Below are 22,093 nucleotides of genomic sequence, written 5' to 3' on the forward strand. Positions count from 1 at the left end.
AAAGAGAGAAGAAAGAAAAGCAGAGAGCACAGGTAGCAAATGGCAGAGTTCAAGTTTAAATCTAGATCTTCCAAATACAAATATTGCTCTCTCCAATATGCTATTCATTTCCTAGCCCAAATATGCCTCCCTGGGGAGTGGGTGTTACTTTGTATATTTCTAATATCATTCAATGTATGTAGTTCATTATTGACTTTAGTTTTGCAGGGAGACATTTTCTAACCTCATCCTGAAGTCTGAGATTACATCTTACCTGAATTTTTAAAATCTATCAACTAAATAGACTGCCTTAACAAATTTTGTTGACTATACCCCTTAATTATAGTAAACATTTCTTAGTAATTCTAGCCAGATCAGTTACCATATTGTGCATCAGTATAGTCAGTTAGTTCTTCTTTCTTTCATTAATTAATTCGTTCAGCTGATATTGTGTACTTTCTAAGTGATAGGGAGATAATGAACACTGAGTGTCACAGGAAATGAAACAGATCCAATGTCAACATTTAAGGACTTAAGATTGGAGTTTAGTGGAAAGTCAGGCAAGCCATTTGTAAAAATATGATATATTACCAGATGGTGGTATCTGCTATGGAGCAAAAAGACTAGAACTTGGAAATAGAGTGTGAGGTTGGAAACAGGAGGCTGCTAACTGAGATGGGAAGGGCCGAAGACCTATCTGAAGCTAACATTTGAATGAGGGTTTGCGTGAAGTGAGGGAGGGAACTCTGTGGATTTCATCATGCAGGAGAAATAGTGAATGCAGTTCATTAGTATGCTTGGTATGCCTGAAGATCTGCAAGAGACAAGGTCTTGAATGAAGTAAATAAAGGACAGTGGAAGTTGAGGGGTAACCAAGAGCTGGAGCAAGCAGTAAATGGTAAGCCTCTTAAGGGCTTTGGATATTTCCAACATATCAATTTTCCCTCCCTATTGGATGATTTTTATTGGCATACAAATATCTTCCTCTTGAACAAAGAAGCAAAACAAACAAATGACTTTCCATTGATCTCACAGTTTTCTTTCTGCTTTTTTCTCATATTTTAGTTACCATTTAGTACAACTTTGTTTAATATACTTGCCACCATCTCCACTAATATGCCAGAGGTCAAGCCACCACATGTCTTACCTAGTTGGACTACTACAATAGTTTCAGTCTGGTCTTCCTGACTCCATTCTTCCCAATACATTGGCCTGAACCATCACCTTCTCCTATTCTCTACAAAGCAGCCAGATTAATCATACGCATTTTCTAGTCCTGCTGTAACGAATCAACACAAACTTAGTAGCTTGAGACAATACAAGCTTATTATCTTATAGTTCAATATTTTAGAAGTCTAAGGTGGATCTCACCAAGATGGTGAAAAGACTGTTCAATTTCTCTGCATTTTCCAGCTTCTAGAGCCCACCTGCATTCCTTGGGTCCTGGCCCCCTTTCTCCGTCTTCAAGGCTACCAATGGTGAATGAAATCCTTCTCATGTCAAATTACTTTGACCTCCTTTTCTGCCTCCTTGCAGTTTCAGCGATCCTGTAATAACACTGGACATCCCTGGATAATCCAGGATAATTTCCCTATTTTGAAGTCATCTGATTAGCAGCTTTAATTCCTTTATACCATGTAAGATAACATATTCACAGGTTGTAGGAGTTAATGTGTGGACATCTTCAGAGGCCATATTCAGCCTATCACATTAATCATATTTATTTATTTATTTTTTGTGAGACAGGGTCTTGCTCTGTTGCCCAGGCTGGCATGCAGTGACATGATCTCAGTTTACTGCAGCCTCTACCTCCTGAGCTTAGGTTATCCTCCCACCTTTGCCTCTCAAGTAGCTGGGACTACAGGTGCTACACCAGCATGCCCAGATAATTTTTGGTATTTTTTGTTGAGACAGGTTTCACCATGTTGCTCAGTCTGGTGTCCAACTCCTGGACTCAAGTGATTCACCTGCCTTGTCCTCCCGAAGTGTTAGGATTACAGGCATGAGCCACTGCACCTGGCCCACATTAATTCTTTGAAATATAAGATAGATCATAACACTTCCCTGCTCAAACCCCTGAGGACTTCGTATAAACTCACAAGTCTTACAATGGTTTAGAAGGTTCAACATGACCTGGCCTCCCTGGCTGCAGGGTAGGGACTAGGGTGAGGTGAAGGAGGTATGTAGGGCACAAATTTGCAGCCAGTTCCACAGATCACCTTATGTCAGACTGGACTTCTCACCTCATCTGCTGTGTCTTCCCTCGAGCTAACTCCACTCTATCCATAGTGGCCAGTATGTTGCTCCTTGAGCAACTAAGCACACTTTTGCTTCAGTGCCTTTACATTGCTATTTCTTCAGAGCTCTGGGACATTCTGCTCCTAGGCATTGGGCATAACTTAATTTCTCACTTCATTTAAATCTCTTGTCAAATGTCACCTTCCCCGAAAGGCCTTTTTTGACAATTCCATTTGAAGTACAGCCACATCACTTTCTAACCCCTTTCATTTTTTTTCCCTCCTAGTGCTTATCACCCTGGGTATCATATTATTCTTTATTTGTTTTTCATTTTTTCTACTAGAACAGAAGTGCCAGGAAGACAGTCTCTGCCCTACTTACTGTTTTAAAATTACCAGAGTCTGGGACAGTGTCTGGCATATAGAAGATGTTTACTAAATATTTGTTAAATGAAAACAAAGATATGACAAATTTATTTCTGTGAACGACAATGGAAACATTCAAGTGCTTTCTGTGAGCCAGGCACTGTTCTAAAAACTCTAAGTATATTAACTGATTTTATCCTCTTAAGGTTTTCAGATGAGAAAACGGGCGTGGAAAGACCAAGTAACTTGACAAACTCACACAACTGGTAGTTACGGCTGCATCTGAATCTAGATAATGTGGCTCTAGCAGCCAACGCTTGTACATGTGTATGTTCTGATTGTATTTTTACTCTTTATGATTACGTAGGATGTTAAAAATGAATACGTACTGCAGTATACATTTTACAATTTGATGACTGCTCTAAACATGTTAACAACTTATTTACTTGAATAATCTTTAATATTATCGAAAGTTTTTATGGAATTTCTGGGTAAAAGTATGGGAGAGGGAAAATTTATTAAGCATTTATTAATTTATCTAGCTCAGGTTGTTAACACAGATTAAATATTGCTTTCATTTGGGTGCATTAATTGGAAATGTACTTTTAAACTGTCTATTCTTTTTTTCCAATAAGTTTAGAATTAGGGAATAGTAGGAGCCACTCATGTAGATAAGCTGTGTAAGGTGGCACAGGTGGCAAACCGGGCAAGGGCTAATTTTATAAATCCTTAAAAATATGAAATAAAATTATTCTCAATAAGTAAGAGTGTTGAATTTAAAGAGGTGTGTGCCAGATGGCCTGATGGAAATTCAACACCATTTTCCCTCTCTTGTATTTTCTTGTGAATTCTTGGTAATAACATTTTCCCAAATCTGTGCCAGTAGGGTTCTGGATTAGATTCCACCTAGGAGAGGCTCTTGAGCAAGATTTGGAAGGCAGAAGAGCACCAGAAGCCATGAATTCTCCTGCAGGCAGGTTCATGGGTCTCAGCAGATGGGATATGTGATGTTCTGCCAGCAGCTTCCCAGCATCCTCTGGTGCATCTCAAACTTGGAGGCTGCAGGCAGCTGAGCTCACTGGTGGTGGTGGTCTATGAGCCTGTACGTCCTCATTTCTGGAAAATCAGTGGAGGCTTTTTCTGACTTTTGCTGTCCCAAACCTGTAACGGATTTTGTAAACCTCTGACTTACTTTATTAAATTTATTTCTGCATGAAAAAAAAAAAAGATTTTATTTCCTAAGCAGGGCAATAGAGATGGAAATGTTTGTTATATTATTATCGACAAGTTTTGCATGGTAGAGAAATTTTACAGCTAAAAAAAAAAAAAAAAAAAGGAACAGCAAACACCTGCAGCAGGTGTTAGAGTTTCCCAGGGTTTTTCCACATGACCTCATGGGACAAGGGGGCTTCCTGTAAGCCCAGCTCAGAGCAAGGTGGGGCCTGGGATTGGGGGTTCTTCCAGAGCTACCTAACCGGGGGGAAATTCCAATCAGGCCAAGAGAGGAAGGGACAGCCTAGGACGCCACCTCTTCTGGGTGAGATGGGGAGAGTGGGTCAGAATAAAGCCTGATCTTACACTGTCTTACTAACAGTTCAACAAGTTCTAGCCCGTTGCCCAGGTAGAGCCGATTTATCACGACAGGGGAATTGCAGTAGAAAGAGTTTGATACGGCCGGGCGCGGTGGCTCAAGCCTGTAATCCCAGCACTTTGGGAGGCCGAGACGGGTGGATCACGAGGTCAGGAGGTCGAGACCATCCTGGCTAACATGGTGAAACCCCGTCTCTACTAAAAATACAAAAAAACTAGCCGGGCGAGGTGGCGGGCGCCTGTAGTCCCAGCTACTCAGGAGGCTGAGGCAGGAGAATGGCGTAAACCTGGGAGGTGGAGCTTGCAGTGAGCTGAGATCCGGCCACTGCACTCCAACCTGGGCGACAGAGCGAGACTCCGTCTCAAAAAAAAAAAAAAAAAAAAGAGTTTGATACACGTAGAGCCAGCTAAACAGGAGACTGGAACTTTATCATAACTTCAATCAGCCCCTCAAAAATTCAAAACTGGGCCTTTTAAGGATAATTCAGCGGGTGTGGGACCAGGGAGTGAGGAGTGTATATTGGTCGGGTTGAAGATGAAATCATATGGAGGTTGAAGTAGATTCTTTTTCTTTTTTTTTGGAGACAGAGTCTCCCTCTGTCACCCAGGCTGGAGTGTGGTGGCATAATCTCGGCTCACTGCAGCCTCTGCCTCCCGGATTCAAGCAATTCTCCTGCCTCAGCCTCCCAAGTAGCTGGGATTACAGACATACACTACCACGCCCGCCTTAATTTTTGTATTTTTAGTAGAGATGGGTTTCACCATGTTGGCCAGGCTGGTCTCGAACTCCTAACCTCAAATGATCTCCCACCTCGGCCTCCCAAAGTGCTGGGATTACAGGCGTGAGCCACCGTGCCAGGCCTGAAGTGGATTCTTGCTGTCTTCTGTTCCTGGGTGGGATCGCAGAACTGGTTGAGCCAGATTACAGGCCTGGGTGGCACCAGCTGGTGCATCAGAGTGCACCGCCAGTGCAGGGTCTGAGAAATACCTCAAGTGCCCATCTTAGGTTTTACAGTCGCGATATTATCCCTAGGAGCAATTGGGAAGGTTCAAAATACTGTAGCCAGCTGCGCGACTCCTAAACCATAATTTCTAATCTTACGGCTAGCTTGTTAGTCTTACAAAGGCAGTCTGGTCCCCAGGCAAGGAGGGGTTTGTTTAGGGAAAGGGCTGTTAGCATCTTTGTTTCAAAGTTAAACTGTAAACTAAGTTCAGCCTATGCCCAGGAATGAACAGGGCATCTTGGAGGTTAAAGGCAAGATGGAGCTGGTTAGGTCAGATCTCTTTCTCTGTCATAACTTTTTTTTTTTTTTTTGAGATGGAGTTTCGATCTTGTTGCCCAGGCTGGAGTGCAGTGTTGCGATCTTGGCTCACTGCAACCTCTGCCTCCCAGGTTCAAGCGATTCTCCTGCCTCAGCTTCCCAAGTAGCTGGGATTACAGACACCTGCCACCACACCCAGCTAACTTTTTCATATTTTTAGTAGAGACGAGGTTTCACCATATTGGCCAGGCTGGTGTCGAACTCCTGACCTCAGGTGATCTGCCCGCCTCGGCCTCCCAAAGTGCTGGAATTACAGGTGTGAGCCACCACGCCCGGCCGCTGTCACAATTTTCGAAAAGGTGGTTTCATCTTCACCCAGGCGTGGGGACTTGCCGCTGGCTCCCCGTCAGACACACCTGCTGTGCGTCAGCTCTGGGTCCGTCGGACACACTGCTGTGCGTCAGCTCTGGGCTCCGCTTTAGGACACCTGGGAGGTGTCCCCGTTTAGAATCTGATTTCCTGTTGGAAGCTCTCCCCAGAATTTCTCGTGACTCCAGTCTGCATTGTGGCCCCCACCCCCATGAATAATGGGGAGGATAAATATGGACCCAGTTTTGTCTACATCACAGGGCTGCTGTGAGAATCAAAAAGGGTGAAAAAACCTCCCTAACAGTAGAGACCAGAGTCTAACTGCAATTTTGCATTTTTTCTTAACCATCCCCCTGTTGTTTGATTGTGTTTGCCATTTTCTCTGCTATAAATAGCACTGCGATGAACATCTTTACATGACTGCATGCCGGTGAAGGGAAAAGTTCCCTTTTCCCTCTGAAGATTCACTGAAAATCAACTGGCAAAAGGCAGATTAGTAGGAGAAAAAGCATACACATTTACTAACATTCATGGGAGAGAATTACAGTGTGATTACCCCAGTCTCCCAGTCGGGTACAGAAGCTTATGTACTCTTTTTCCTAGAGGAGCAAGGAGATGGGGAATACACAGCATTCTTTTGAGGAGCAGTAAATGATTATTACGGAGAATGAATGGACCAGGGAGACAGAAATTAACTTGTAAATGGAATGAGTCTCAGAGGCAGACATTATCTTGTGGAAAAGTCCATCCACGTGTGGTTGGACCTCTGACTTCTTTTCTTCCAGCTTCTTTTCTGCAGTGGATAGTGGCGTAACAGAGGGATAGAAGGCAAATGTGTTTCTTTCGGCAAGACGCTTTCTAGGTCAGATAAGAAAATTCTGCACTTGAGCACTTGAGGGGTGAGAGGGAGAGAACAAGACAAGGTTAGAGAGACCTTGATGCTCAGGCTTATTTCTGAGGCCTTTCAATTTTCAAAAGTACTCAGCATGCCCAAGCACCATATTCTGAGGAATCATTTTCTGCACCCCAACACATATTTTTGGTTAAAGTATATAAATGGTTTCTATGGCTTTTCAACCTGATAATCAAAAGGATCAGAATCCTGTTCTAAAGAGTTCATGCAGCCAGTGGCTAACGCCTGTAATCCCAACACTTTGGGAAGCCGAGTGGGGAAAGTGGAGCACCTGAGGTCAGGAGTTCGAGACCAGCCCAGCCAACATGGTGAAACTCTGTCTCTACTAAAAATACAAAAATTAGCCAGGCATGGTGGCACATACCTGTAATTCCAGCTATTCAAGAGGCTGAGGCAGGAGAATCGGTTGAACCTGGGAGGTGAAGGTTGCAGTGAGCTGAGATTGTGCCACTGCATTCCAGCCTGGGCAACAGAGCAAGACTCCATCTCAAAAAAAAAAAAAAAACACGAGTTAATGCAAGTGCAAAATTTAAGGATGACTGTCCGGGAAACACAGACTTCAGAGGAATGGAATCAATGCTCTGAAATGGAGAAGTTAAGGTTTTACTTCTATAGGTAGAAACAGAGAAGTTTAGCAGGATGACTAAAGTTTAGCAGCCTTTTCCATACAAGGCTGGTTTATGAATTATAGCAATCTGACTGGTTGCAGCTTGTTCTTTTTCAGGAATGGTATAGTCAACAATCTATCTTGAGTAAATTGATTGTCACAGAGCCTTTGGTGCTCTCTGGTCGGAGTCAGGTACAAGAGAGGAAAGAAGGAAGTTAACCTACAAGGAGAGTCAGTAATGAGGAAAAAGGGGTCTTTCCTCCAGTGCCATTTAGTCTTTTACAACATTTTACAAAAGAAGGTAGGTGGGGAAAAGGTTGATCTACAATCAGAGAAACAGCCTGTGGCTGCCTTTATGTGACTCAGGCCCCACTTTTCTTCCAAGTCTCCAAATACAATCCCGACAGGTTTGTGAGCAGACAGGGAGGGGCTTCGGGGACTACAGGCATTTCGTCAGCCGGAGCAATAAGCCTGTTTGGCAGCCTCCTGCTTTGCAGCGTGTTTTATCCCAAACCCTGTGTTGAATGTGGTCACCTCGTTGCTGGCACCAGCTCCTGACAGACCCAGGCAACTTCTAGATCAAGTTTGTCCAACCAGCGGCCCAGGACGGCTTTGAATGTGACCCAACACAAATTCATAAACTTTCTTTGAACCTGATGAGATTTTTTTTGCAATTTTGTTTAGCTCATTAGATACAGTTAGTATTAGTGTATTTTACGTGTGGCCCAAGACAATTCTTCTTCTTCCAGTGTGGCCCAGGGAAGCCAAAAGATTGGACACCCCTGTTCTAGATGAACCTGAGTGCACATTCCTCATGACCACGCTGACCATGAGCTCCACCTTGGGAGGAGCCACACCTTCATCACCATCACAGGCAACCTGTGGGCTGGCACGACGATGCCCTGTGTCTGCAGGCGCGGGCCCCTTGTCCCCTCCATCACTGCATAAAACCCTCCTGTCACTTTCCCTCAGGGAGACACTGCTTTGGAGAATCCTTGCAGGGCTCTTCTTACCTGTGGCGAGTCATCAAACTCCTACTGATCCAAACCTGCATTCTCGTGGAGAGCCGTTTGAGATTCACCAGGTGAATGAACCCCAGTTTTTTTCTGGGTATCAGGTCGAATGTGGATCACTTATTTTCACAAGCTCTTGACGTGTTCTGTCAAATTGCTGTTTCCCAGAGAGTAGACTCTGGTGACATACAAGTGTGTGGGACCATTGCATCTTATCCCAGGAGATCCACTCCTGATCTGGCATTATTCAAAATCTGCTGAATTCAAAACGGTCCTCTGCTTCCTGCTCACCAGGTCTGAAAAGAAAAAAGAAGAAGGAAAGACTACGCCTGACAAAAGACAGGGGGAGACGTTTGTATTAGTTTGCCAGTTTGAGGAAATGCCTTACTTTGCAATATTGTAAATCCAGTTTACAGCTCACTTGACAGCTTTGAAATGACTTATTTTTTGGCATACATTTGAAAAGTCAGGAGAGCTGAGACAAAATGAGAATTTATCAGTATTTAACATTTGATAAAATACCTTGAATATTTTAAATGCTCATAAAGTGCTATTACGCTACGCTTTATTTTATTGATTTTATATTTTGAGACGGGGTCTCATTCTGTTGCTTAGGCTGGAGTGCCGTGGCATGATCACAGCCTACTGCAGCCTCAACCTCCTGGGCTCAAGCAATCCTCCCACCTCAGCCTCCCGAGTAACTGGGACTACAGGCACCTGCCACCACACCCGGCTAATTTTTGTATTGTTAGTAGAGATGGAATTTTGCCATGTTGCCCAGGCTGGTCTCAAACTCCTGACCTCAGGTGATCCACCCACCTTGGCTTCCCAAAGTGCTGGGATTACAGGCATGAGCTACCATGCCCAGCTGACACTATACTATTTCTGCAAGGCATTCTCCGGCATTGGGCACTATTATTTTGTTTTGTTTTTCACCCTAAACAAATAGGACGTCTAACTACCAAGTTTGTAGCTCTAGGCCTTGAGATCCATTTGTAAGAGTGGGGAAGAAGGAGGCAAAGTAATATACGTGCTAGCTAATAATTACATGTTCTGCTTATTAAGAATTTACTTTCTTTTTGGCCGGGCACGGTGGCTCACACTTTGGGAGGCTGAGGTGGGTGGATCGCCTGAGGAGTTCGAGACCAGCCTGGTCCAACATGGTGAAACCCCGTCTCTACTAAAAATACAAAAATTAGCCAGGCATGGTGGCGCGCACCTGTAATCCAAGCTACTCAAGAGGCTGAGGCAGGAGAATCGCTTGAACCCGGGAGGCAGAGGTTGCAGTGAGCTGAGATTGTGCCATTGCACTCCGGCCTGGGCGACAGAGCGGAAAAAAAAAAAAAAAAGTACTTTCTTCCAGGTCCTGTGCCAAGCACTTGTGTTATCTCATGTATCCTTGGATCCTTTTCTGTAGGTTCAATTACCCCCATATTACAGACAAGCAAACTGAGGTGCAGATCCCAGAGAGGTGAGAGAGAGAGAGAGCACCATTCTGGTATGTAGCAGGGGGAGTCAGAGAACAAAAATCGGACTGACTGATAAGAGGCAGAGGCACTGGTGCGGGCTCTGTCCCCAGCTTCCAGCTCATCATTCAACCTTCTGGGCCTTGACTCTGCCCTAAGGAGAGGCTGAGGACCAGGTGATGGGCACCAACGTTTGGCTTCTTCTCATCCCACAGGCCAGACCCCCTGGGCCTCACCTTCCAGTGAGGGAAGGGAGAGGTGCCTGCCTTTTCTTTTTCTGCACAGAGCAGGAGGGGAGTCGTGACCTCCAGGGCTCAGCAGAGCATGAGCCTGGCCATTGCCAAGCGGCCCGCCCATCCGTGCTGTGGTTACACCGTCTTCATGCTGGTTGGGGAGCCCCGAGAACTCAGGTTTGGTTCATCCTCCAAACACGTGAACACGTGTTGAGCACTGACTGTGAATGCAGCAGCTGTGATGGGGGCTGAACTTAGGGCCAAGGAGCCAGGCTCCACTCCACTGTGACACCAGGTGTGGGGCTCGGGGACGTCACCCCTGTGGCCTCAGACCGCAGTTTCCTTTTCTGTAAAATGGGGATGGTGATGACTACCTCGGAGGGTTGTTGTGAGGCTTAAATGCAAAGATGGGCGTGGCTGAGGCCAGCACGGGGCTCTGTAAAGTGTGAGTAGAAAGGGGCTCTCCAGGTGCACTCCGGGGATGACTCAGGCGCCCGCTGGGGATGCTCACCGGCCCGTACTGACATCCAGAATGGACCACAGGGGAGAAAGTGGCAGGCCAGCAGGAGGGAGGCACTTTCACTAGGGGCTGGGAAGGGTCCTGGGAGGGCTTCCTGGAGGAGGTAGTGTTTGCACCAAATGAAAACCGGTTCTATTCAGTGATGAGACTTGCTGCCTGCAACCAGAACTTCCATTTAAAAACTGGACAGAAGACTTACCCCAGGAGGTAACTTCAGACTGACTCCTGCACCCAGAGAGGGCATCCTTAGAGCATCTTGGGGGAAATCCACCCACCCCTATGTATTTTATTTATTAGACTCCCTATCCCTGAATGCCCTCGCAGGACCACCAGGTTCCTGGTGCTGTCACCAAATACCATCTGGAAGCCTCCTCATTCCACAGGTGATTGTGAAAATAAGACCTTAAATGTTTCATTTTGGTTTTTTCCCCTGAAATAAAACCAAATATAATGACTAAGAAAAGCTCCACTTCTCCTCCAGGGCACCGCTCCCTCTGGTGGAGGGTTGGTTCCTGATTTAGATACTTTCTATATATGAATTACAGGGAAAGGGAGGCCTGGGAGCAGGTCCGGGGCAGCTCCTCCTGGCCAGCTGGGCGGCTGCCTGGGATGCCCTGCAGGCTCTCAGGGGCTGCCAGGACGCCTGGCTTCTGCCTGAAGTGAGCAGCTCTCAGTCCCTATAGGCCACACCTCTGCGGCATCAGGAGAGGGCTTGGGCGCACACAGGGGCTTTGGTCTTTCTCCTGAGAGCAATGAGGAGCCATGGAATGTGGCAGGCAGGGGAAGGACAGGACTAGATTTGCTTTTTAGAGAAGACCCTTGGGTGATCCCAGGAGATCAGGTTGGAGGAGGCAAGGCTGGAGGCCAAGAGGTCTGGGCAGGGCCTTCAGGGAGGGGAGGAGGGAAGGGAAGAGGGACCCACTAAAGGGCGGGGAGTAGCTCCCTGGGCTGCCCATTGTTGGTCATGGCTCTGCCCTGGGGCCCAGGCCTGATGTCCACCTTGGGCCTAAGTTCCTGCAGGTGCAGCTACATGGGGTCTGAGCTGGCGCAGCTATGTGGGGCCTGTTCTGGGCTAGTGACTCACTTCTGAACAGCTTTGGCAGAATGAGGCAGTTTTCCCTTTCACAAAACTCATCACAGTTCAAGCCTTTGGCCCCAAACAGTGGCAGATGCCAGAGGGATTTCCTGAGGTGGTTGATGGGACTTTTGCTGAAATGGTAGCATGAACTTCACCTGGGCCTGCAGGGAGCCATCCCCTGCCTCCATCCCCTTGGTCCTCCTTGGCCTGTCCTAAATCAGGGATGGGACCTTGGTCCTTATCCAGGGCAACCTTGGCCTTCAAGCAGCATGCCTGAGCTCCTCCCTCAGGTTCTGCTCAGACGCTTCTTCCTCAGAACCTGCACGCCCCGCCGGGTCGTCACATAGCAAGGCCCATGCCTCCTCCTCCAGGACGCTGCACTCTGCCCAGATCTCCTTGGGTGATGCTAGCTCATGGGGTGTGGGGAGTATGGAAGCCCAGCTTCCTTGCTTGGGGTGGGGTTTTGATTACCCTGAGATGTAACTTACATTCCAGAGCGGCCCTTGGGATAGCAATGAAGCAACTCCCTGCTGGATTGGCCAGACTTGGTGCTGTTAGTCTTCCTTCCCTCCCCTCTCCTGCTTCCCACTCCTTTCCTGGTTTATTCTGGGGCACTTCCTTAATAAATCACTTGCTCACAAATCCTCGGCAGAGAGCCTGCTTCTGGGGACCTGACCAAAGACACAGCTTCCAGGGGTCACTCCTACTGTTTCTCATCTTGGACAGATCCTCCCTGACTGCACCCCTGTAAAACAGAATGCAACGCAGAGCTCGTCTCCTGGGGGGAAGCTTCCTGAGGTCCCATGACGCCTCGGCAGGCCCTGTTCCTGGTGCCTCAGTCCTGGGAGGTAGCCCTCCCCTTGGCTCCACCCACAATTTAGTCTGCACATAAAGTTGTTCTGCCCCCCTTGGCTCTTGACTCCACCCGCACCTCATAGCCTCTCTGGGCCTCCGTGGTTCCATCTGTACAATGGGGGCACAGGCTCTGCCCCTGTGAGCAGTGGTGTGACTCTGGTTCTGGATTCCTGCTCCCAACCTCACCCTGTGGTAGCTGAGCCAGGACATCTGGAAAAGAGGAGCCCAGCTTGTTCAAGAATGAACAGTTGGGTCCCGGCTCAGAGAATCAACCATTCTGGCTATTACAACTCATTACTAAATCCCAGCTATGCCCTGAGAAGGATTAAGGAAACTGCTCTGGTAAAAAATCCCCAGCAGAAAGAATGCACTCCCTCCCAGGGAGCCCTAGAAACCTGGCCACGGGAATCTTCTCCTGGCAATCTCCAACCAATTCACATTCCGGGTATTTGCATGCCAGAGGGCCAGCTGGGCATCTGCGCGATCGGCCCATGCCTGGCAGAAAAGCGGCCCGAGGTGCTAGCTTTCGGATTCACCGGCAGGACTTTAGGTAGTGCCAGCAGCTGAGGGAGCTTTGTTAGGCTGCATCGCCCCACGGAGGAAACCTGAGGCTGGATGGCAAGAAGCCTGGACAGGGTGCTGCTCTGCCTTGAACCTGCTGGCGACCCAGGCAGGACACTGTCCCCTGTTAATCCTCAGCTTTCCCACTTAAAAGTTGGAAATGGTATCCCCATTTACAGGGATTTACTCACACAGAATATGTCTATGGAGTGTTCGCCATGTGGGGACCCAAGCTGGGCACTGGAACCATGAAAAGGCTTGAACCCTACCCTGTCCTTGCCCTGTGTCGCTCCCAGGCTTGAAGCTGAGAAGGTAAAAGGAGAGGGTCCGAGGGAGAAGTGGGGTATGTATGTGGGGTCACATTAGCACAAAGCTAGAGGCCTGCCGCTGTGATGCCTTGAGGCTATGGGCGAATAAGCAGATGTAGCCTAAGGAGCCACTGGGGTTGGCCGGCAGGTCAGGACAGGGCAGCCATCAGGGTTGTGGTCACATGCTTCAGTGTTACTGTCTTAATCTATTTTCTGCTGTTATCACAGAATACCGCAGACTGGGTAACTTGTGCAGAAAAGAACCGTATTTGGCACATGGTTCTGGAGGATGGGAAGTCCAGAAAAATAGTGCCAGCAACTGCAGACAGTCCTCCCGTGGCACAAGGCATCACATGGCCAGCATGCACACAAGACAGAGAGAGAAATGGGGCCAAACGTATCCTTTCATCAGGAGCTCACTCTTGCTGTAAGTGACCCACTCCTACAATAGCTGCATGAATCTCTTCGTGAGGGCCGAGCCCCTCATGACCCAATCACCCTAAAGGACCCATTTCACAACACTGTCGTCACAATAGCAGTCACATTTCTTTCTTTCTTTTCTTTCTTTTTTTTTTTTTTTTTTTTGAGATGGAGTTTCATTCTTGTTGCCCAGGCTGGAGTGCAGTGGCACCATCTCGGCTCATCGCAACCTCCGTCTCCCAGGCTCAAGCGATTCTCCTGCCTCAGCCTCCTGAGTAGCTGGGATTACAGGTGTGAGCCACCATGCCCAGCTGCATGAGTTTTGGAGAGGACATTTCAACATGAGTTTTGGAGAGGACATTCAAACCACAGCAGTTACCTTCACCTGGATTTGAGTCCAGCTCAAGCGTGGTGACCTTGGGCAGGTCCTTCAGGCGGAAGGACTTGAGGCTCTCTGAGCTGCAGTTGTCTCGACTTGAAAGTGGGAATCCTGGCCAGGCACGGTGGCTCACGCCTGTAATCCCAGCACTTTGGGAGGCCAAGACGGGCAGATCGTGAGGTCAGGAGATCGAGACCATCCTGGCTAACACGGTGAAACCTCATCTCTACTAAAAATGCAAAAAAATTATCCAGGCGTGGTGGTGGGCGCCTGTGGTCCCAGCTACTCAAGAGGCTGAGAATGGCCTGAACCCGGGAGGTGGAGCTTGCAGTGAGCCGAGATTGCGCCACTGCACTCCAGCCTGGGTGACAGATCCGTCTCAAAAAAAAAAGAAAATGGGAATCCTAACAGTGCCCACTTGAAGGCTTGTTGTAGGGTGAGCATCACATAGTTTGAAGCCCGATACTGTCTGAGTAGGGGTGGTTCCCTTGCCCCTCTGAATCTTCCAGGCTGGGGCCCTCTGCTCCCCAGAAGAGCAGACTGAGGGGCTGAGAAAGGGGCAGGTGGCTTGCTGTGTGGGGTGCAAGGCTGCAGCAGGCTGAGTCTGGGGGCAACCCAGGTCTGCTGATGAGCTGGGAGAACTGGGTGGCCTTCTTTCCCACCCCGGCTGCCCTGGGAGGCTGGCTTCTGGACAGCCTGGGGGCAGGTCCTGCTATGCCTCCCTTCCTTCCTCAGAGAGGCCTGGCCCCCCTCCAGCCTGCAGCTCTGCACACTCACCCTGCCCCCAGGGCCACACCTCACTGGGAGCCAAAGTCTGAGCACATTTCTCAGGCGTCTGGGCTGGCCAATGGGTCCCAACTGGGCTCTCTGCTACCCTCTGTGGCCAGCTGCTCATCCTTTGTATGGGAGCATCAGCTTCCAGCCATCAGACAAAAGCCCAGGCAGGGTCTGGTGAAAGCCACACTGGGCCTTGCTTGCTGTGCGTCATCAGAAAATGTTCTCCCTGTCTGGGCTTCAGTTTCCATATCTGTATAATGGGCTTCCAGCATGTGCCCTGCCCCACCCCTCACCAAGCACAGACCAGAGGTAGGGAGGTGATCTCTATTCAAACCCAGTTCTGCTCCTTACCAGCTGTGTGACCATGGGCAAGTCCCTCCACTGCTCTGAGCCTCAGTTTCTTCATCTGTAAATTGGGAGTCCTAAAATCAACTTCACTGGTCTTTGTGGGGATTAAATGAACTCTTGTGTGTGGAGTGCCTGGCACGGATCACTCACTCAGTGCAGGTTCCCTTCCCTTGGGGCCGCTCTCCACCTCCTTACACCCTGATCTGGCCTCATCTTCCACTGTGCATCTCGGCTGCTGGCGCTTCTCCTCCCTTTGGCGATGCCCACGCCCTCCAGCCTCTAGGCCTTTGCTCACGGTTTGTTCTGCCAGGAATGCCTTTTCTCCTTCTCACATTCCTACCATTCCAAAGCATATTTCTTCATTGCTCGGCTCAAATGCTGCCTTCTCCAGGAAGGCTCTCCGAGGAGCTCTGTGCCAGCAGACAAAAACACTGATACGGGGCATCAGAAGGGGCATCTCTCTGCTCACATCTCTCTACCTTCTGCCAGGATCAGACTCAAACATGGACATTTTTCTCCCCCACCTCGCAGTACACAAAAGTGCCCACTAGGTGGTGATAGAATGACGAAGTCCCCGTGGGGATGGGCGATAAGGGAGGCCAACAAGGCAACCCCTGCATCACTCGTTCCTTTATTTAAAGAGTATTGACTGAGCACCTGCACGGTGCCAGACTGTGGGGCAACCGAGCAGCAAGGCCCGACTCTCAAGGAGCTTATGTTCTAGCTTGGGGAGGCTGCACTGGCGGGAGACACAAAAACAAGGAAATAAATAAAGCAGGAAAAACATGGGACAGAGATGAAGGTTACACAGAAAATGCTGGGGCCCAGGATTGCTTGAGGCCAGGAGTTCGAGACCAGCCTGGCCAACATGGTGAAACCCCATCTCTACAAAAAGTACAAAAATTAGCCAGGCGTGGTGGTGTGCACTGGTAGTCCCAGCTATTTGGGAGGCTGAGGTGGGAGAATCCCTTGAGACTGGGAGGCAGGGGTTGCAGTGAGCTGAGATTTCACCACAGTGCTCCAGCCTGGGTGACAGAGTGAGACCCCTGTCCAAAAAAAAAGAAAAAAGAAAGAAAAAAGGAAAAAAAGGAAGGAAAGGAGGAAGGGAGGAAGGGAGGAAGGGAGGAAGGGAGGAAGGAAGGAAAGAAGGAAGGAAGGAAGGAAGGAAGGAAGGAAGGAAGGAAGGAAGGAAGGAAGGAAGGAAAGAATGAAGGAAGGAAGGAAGGAAGGAAGGAAGGAAGGAAGGAAGGAAGGAAGGAAGGAAGGAAAGAAGGAAAATTCCGGGTCCCTGAGTGCGTCCAGCCTTCTGACTGAGCATTTTTTCAGTGCAGAGCCACACTTTGAACCTGAGAGACCGACTAAGCTGGATGATTCTCAAAGTGCAGTCTGTGGACCAGCAGCAGTAGCAACACTCAGGAACTCAAAGGAAATGCAGGTTCTCTGGCCTCTGCCGAGTGCACTGAATCAGAATCTGCATTTTAACAAGATCCCCAGGTAATTCCTTTTTAAGTTAAAGTGAGAAGCTCTGCCCAAGTCCAGAGGCTTAGGGACAAATGACACCCACAAGCCAAATCTGGCCACCTAGTTTTGTATGAATCCCACGCTAAGAATGGGTCCTGCTCAGAAAAAAAGAAAAAGAAGAAGAAAGAAAAATCTAGAGAATATTTTGTGATAAATAAAAGACATGCAAATTCAAATTTTAATGGCCATAAACAAAGTTTTATTGGAACTCGGCTGCACCCTTTGTTTATGTATTGTCTATGGCTGCTCTTGTGCCAGAATGGTGGCGTTAAGGAGTGGCAACAAAGACAGTGTGGGCCACAGTGTTAAAATATTGACTCCCCGGCCCTTTGAAGAAAACGTCCGCTAGTCCCTGCTCTAGTACATCTTCCTCACACTTATTAATGAAGAATCAGGGCTCCGGGGGAGAGGGGCAGTATCTTGTTCAAGGCATCATGGGAGCTCTGCTTTCTGTACACGCTCAGTATCCTGTTTCCAAAGGCTCAGGCCTTAAGAGACTGAAAGCCCCTACTTTTTCTGTGTCTTGGGTTGGCCCAGGGTGGAAACCCAGGTTCCAGGCTGTGAGGAAGTCCAGGACACACAGAGAGGTCATGTGTAGGTGTTCAGGCCGACAGCACAGCCGGGGGCCCAGCTGACAGCCAGCTCAATGACCAGAGGTATGAGTGAGGAAGCCTTCCGATGACTCCAGGCCAACTCCTATGTGACTACAGCTACAACCACACAAAAGAGCCTGAACGAGAACCACTGGCTGAGTCCAGTCAACCCCGGAACCAGAAGAGATGATAATGCCATCTAGCCTTGAGACTTGTTTGGAGGGTGACGGGGCCAAGAATGACACCCACTGCCCCAGAGGCTGGGGGACTGGCAGGTGTGCCTTAGGGTTCGGGGGTGGAATTGAAGGTCATCCCGAGGAGGGTCCTTTTTTTTTTTTTTTTTTTTTGAGACGGAGTCTCGCTCTGCCGCCCAGGCTGGAGTGCAGTGGCCAGATCTCAGCTCACTGCAAGCTCCGCCTCCCGGGTTCACGCCATTCTCCTGCCTCAGCCTCCCGAGTAGCTGGGATTACAGGCGCCCGCCACCTCGCCCGGCTAGTTTTTTGTATTTTTTAGTAGAGACAGGGTTTCACCGTGTCAGCCAGGATGGTCTCGATCTCCTGACCTTGTGATCCGCCCATCTCGGCCTCCCAAAGTGCTGGGATTACAGGCTTGAGCCACCGCGCCCGGCCTAGGAGGGTCCTTTTTGAGTGTGTTAAGGTGTCTGTGTCCGTGTGGACGAGCTGTCAGAATGGGCTGGGAGATGCGGTCAGGGACCACTCCCATTCCCAGGGCCTGGGTGTCCTGACCATCCATGCTAGGTCTGTTCCATGTTGGCCACGCTGTTCCAGGCAGGGGCCTGTGGTCACATAGACTGGTCTCTGAGCCCGGTCTGATGTGTGTACTCTCAGGAGCCTGGACGGGGCAGTCTCAGTCCAGAAATGACCTCTTCAATACTTGGTGTGGTTCCTATATGAAATGCCCAATATTATGAGCCACCCAGGCCTGGGTCAGCTGCTGACTGGCTGGAGGAAGTGCACGGGACCATGTGAGGCCACCGCAGCCCCAGGGTTTGCAGTCAGAGGGACCTGCGTCTGAATCCTGGCTCCCCCGCTTACAAGCTGTTTGACCTTGGTGAGGTCAGATCATCTTTCTAAGCTTCAGTTTCTTTAGCCACACAATGGGTATAACACTTACCCTTGAGGGTTATTGCGATTGTCAAACAAGGCAGCGTTTGCATGGGCTCTGGGCCTTGCTAGACTAGACATTCATCAGGCACTTAAGCTATGGGGGAGAGAAGTGAGGGGCTCAGGCTCTGGAGCCAGTGGGTTTAAACTCCACTCTACCACTAACAAGATGTTATTAAAAACTACTGTGTGCCTCAGTTTCCTCACCTGGAACATGGGGATAATAATAGTACCTGCCTCCTGGCTTGTGGAGAGGACGTGCTATATATAGTGCTTACAACAGCACAACACACATATATGGGTACTTCACAAACACGAATCCATTCAAGGAAACCAACCCTGGGTGCCCTGGGATGGCCGTTGGTCAGAGACACAGAAGCTGAAGCCAGCTTAGGATAAGCGGAGGGGCCCAGGCCTGCCCTTGGCTCCGCTGACCTCACTTCTGTTCCAGGGCTGTTTAGTTACCTGCTCCTAGGCCTGGGAGGCCCAGTGGACCACAGAGTGACCTCTTCTTCACTGATCTGATCTGAATCCATTCTGCTCCGTGAGGGCCCAGATGAGGGAACTGGCATGATATTCACAGAGAGGCGACATCACCCGCTGAAGATCACACAGCAAGTCCCTGGGCCACCTGAATCCTGGCCACAGCTCCACCCTGCTACCCCCTCTCTTAAGTAACACATTAATAAGTGTCTTACCCTCAGACCATTATCTGTGCTGCCTGGCTAGGGAACATTTCTGAAACACATCAAACATTGACAAAAGGAGGTGTTTTTCTGTCCTCAGGCCAGGCCCTTTGGCCTCTGTTAACCAGTGAGTGTCCTCTGTTAATCCTGAGCCCAGCTCCTCCCACACACAACGACAAACAAGGGCACTGGGCACGGGAGAAAGCTGTCCACCAGGGCCAGGAGGGGACGTGGAAGGTTAGTGGGTCCCCTCCCCCAAAGCAATGCACACAGCTGGGGCTCAATAAGTGCTACTGGGTGGTAGGAACGGAACCAGCTGAGGGCACAGGAAGAGGGATCTGCTAAGCAGAGGAGGCCTGACCTGGGCTTCATTGGGTAAAACCAGTCATCATAATAAGTAGCTGGCATTTTGGGAGCTCTTAGTAAGTTCCAGACACTGCCCTGAGCACTGGACATGGTCACTCACTAACGTTTCCATGTTTCACCATCAGTAGGGTGCGTATGTCGCTCTCCCCAGTCTACAAACAGGAAGCTGAAGGCAAGAGCGATGAAGTCATTTGCTTAAGTCACACTATTACCAAAGGCCGAGCTTGGATTCACACCCAGCATCCTGGCTCCAGACCCAAGCTCTCAACCACCATGCAAGCCTGTGGGAGTGGGAGGGGTGAAATGTACGAGTGAGGGGTGACTTCTAGGTATTGGCTTGGGGTGGCTGTCTCTTTGATGGATATGCGGGAGGGGCGCAGGTGTCAGGTAGGGTACTGGGGAGAAGGTGGATGAATTGGGTTGGCAGGTGTTGAGTTCCAGATGCCTGGGGATGCTCAGGTGGAGGAGGCAGGAGAGAGGCGGCTTATGGCGCTGAGGCTGGTGAAGGGGGCTGGAGCTGCTCACTCCAGAGGCATCAGTGTAGAAATGCAGCCTGGGAGACACCTGAGCAATGAAGGGGCAAGGCCACAGTTAAGGCAGGGGAGTTGATATTTAGTGTGCAAGGACTCAAAATGACAACAGGAAGTGTTTTGGAGACCATTATTATTATTATTATTGAGATAGAGTCTCACTCTGTTGCCCAGGCTGGAGTGCAGTGGTGCAATCATAGCTTATTGTAACCTTCAACTTCTGGGCTGAAGTGATCCTCCTGCCTCAGCCTCCTGGGACTCAGCCACCACAACCAGCCAATTTTTAGATTTTTCTGTAGGGACAGGGGTGTGGGGGGGCCTCCCTATATTATCCATGCTAGTCTTGAACTCCTGACCTCAATTAGTCCTCCTGCCTTAGCCTCCCAAAATGCTGGGATCACAGGAATCAGTCACCACATCTGGCCAAGTGCTATTTTTATTTATTTATTTCATTTCATTTCATTATTTTTGAGACAGAGGTTTGTTGTTGTTGTTGTTGTTGTTTTTGAGATGGAGTCTCACTCTGTCACCCAGGCTGGAGTGAAGTGGTGTGATCTTGGCTCACTGCAACTTCCACCTCCTGGGTTCAAGCGATTCTCCTGCCTCAGCCTCCTGAGTAGTTTGGATTACAGGTACCTGCCACGCGCCCGGCTAATTTTTTTGTGTTTTTAATACAGATAGGGTTTCACCATGTTGGCCAGGCTGGTCTCGAACTCCTAAGCTCAGGTGATCCACCCGCCTCAGCCTCCCAAAGTGCTGGGATTACAGGCATGAGCCACTGTGCCTGGCCAAGTGCTATTTTTAAATGAATGTTTTCTTTATTTTGAGAATAGATAATAAATGCACAATAAATTCACTCCCAAAGGGTGAAAATTGTGTCTCTTACTCTGTCCCCCTTCACCAGTTCTTCTCCCCAGAGACAGCCACTGTCCCCAGTTTCTTCTTTCTTCTTTCTTTTTCTTTCTTTTTTCCTTTTTTTTTTTTTTTTTTGTTAGAGACAGGGTCTTACTCTGTTGCCCAGGCTGGAGTGCAGTGGCACGATCACAGTTCACTGCAGCCCCAGCTTCCCAGGCTCAAGCAATCTTCCTACTTCAGTTTCCCAAGTAACAGGGACTACAGGTGCACACCACTACGCCTGGGTAATTAAAAACAATTTTTTTTTTTTTTAGAGACAGGGTCTCGCTATGTTGCCCAGGCTTGTCTCAAACTCCTGGGCTTGAGCAATGCTCCTGACTCAGCCTCCCAAAGTGCTGGAATTACAAACCATGAGCCACTGTGCCCGGACTGTTCCCAAAGAAACAAGAAAGATGTTTCTTGTACATCTTTCCAGGGATATTTAACACACAGGAATGGGTGATCAGGTGTCGTGGCTCACGCCTGTAATCCCAGAACTTTGGAAGTGGATTGCTTTGAGTCCAGGAGTTCGAGACCAGCCTAGTCAACATAGTGAAACCCTGTCTGTGCGAAAAATACAAAAAATTAGCTGGGTGTGGTGGCGCGTGCCTGTGGTCCCAGCTGCTCAGGAGGCTGAGGTGGGAGCATCACTGGAGCCCAGGAGGTGGAGGTTGCAGTGAGCCAAGTTCGCACCACTGCACTCCAGCCTAGATAGACTGAGACCCTGTCTCAAAAAAAAAAAAAAAAAAAAAAGGCATATACTTTCTCCTATAAATGGTAACATATGCACTTTGCATCACCCTGTTTTCTCACTGGACAGTACATCTTGGAGATCATTCCACACTGGTACGCACAGGGCTGCCTCACTCTTTTGATTGATGCAGAATATTTCACTGTAGGAATGAAGTATATGTAATGAACAGTCCCCTATGAATGGACCTTTAGGTTGTTTCCCATATTTTACTATTCCAACAATGCCACAATGAAGAGCCTTTGGCAGACAGCATTTTGCACATGTGTGAATACGTCTGTAAGGTAAATTCCTAAAAGCAAAATTTCTGGGTCAAAAAAGATGTGCAGTCTAAATTTTGATAGCTA

Source organism: Macaca nemestrina, chromosome 14, assembly GCF_043159975.1.
Source record: "Macaca nemestrina isolate mMacNem1 chromosome 14, mMacNem.hap1, whole genome shotgun sequence".
NCBI lineage: Eukaryota > Metazoa > Chordata > Mammalia > Primates > Cercopithecidae > Macaca > Macaca nemestrina.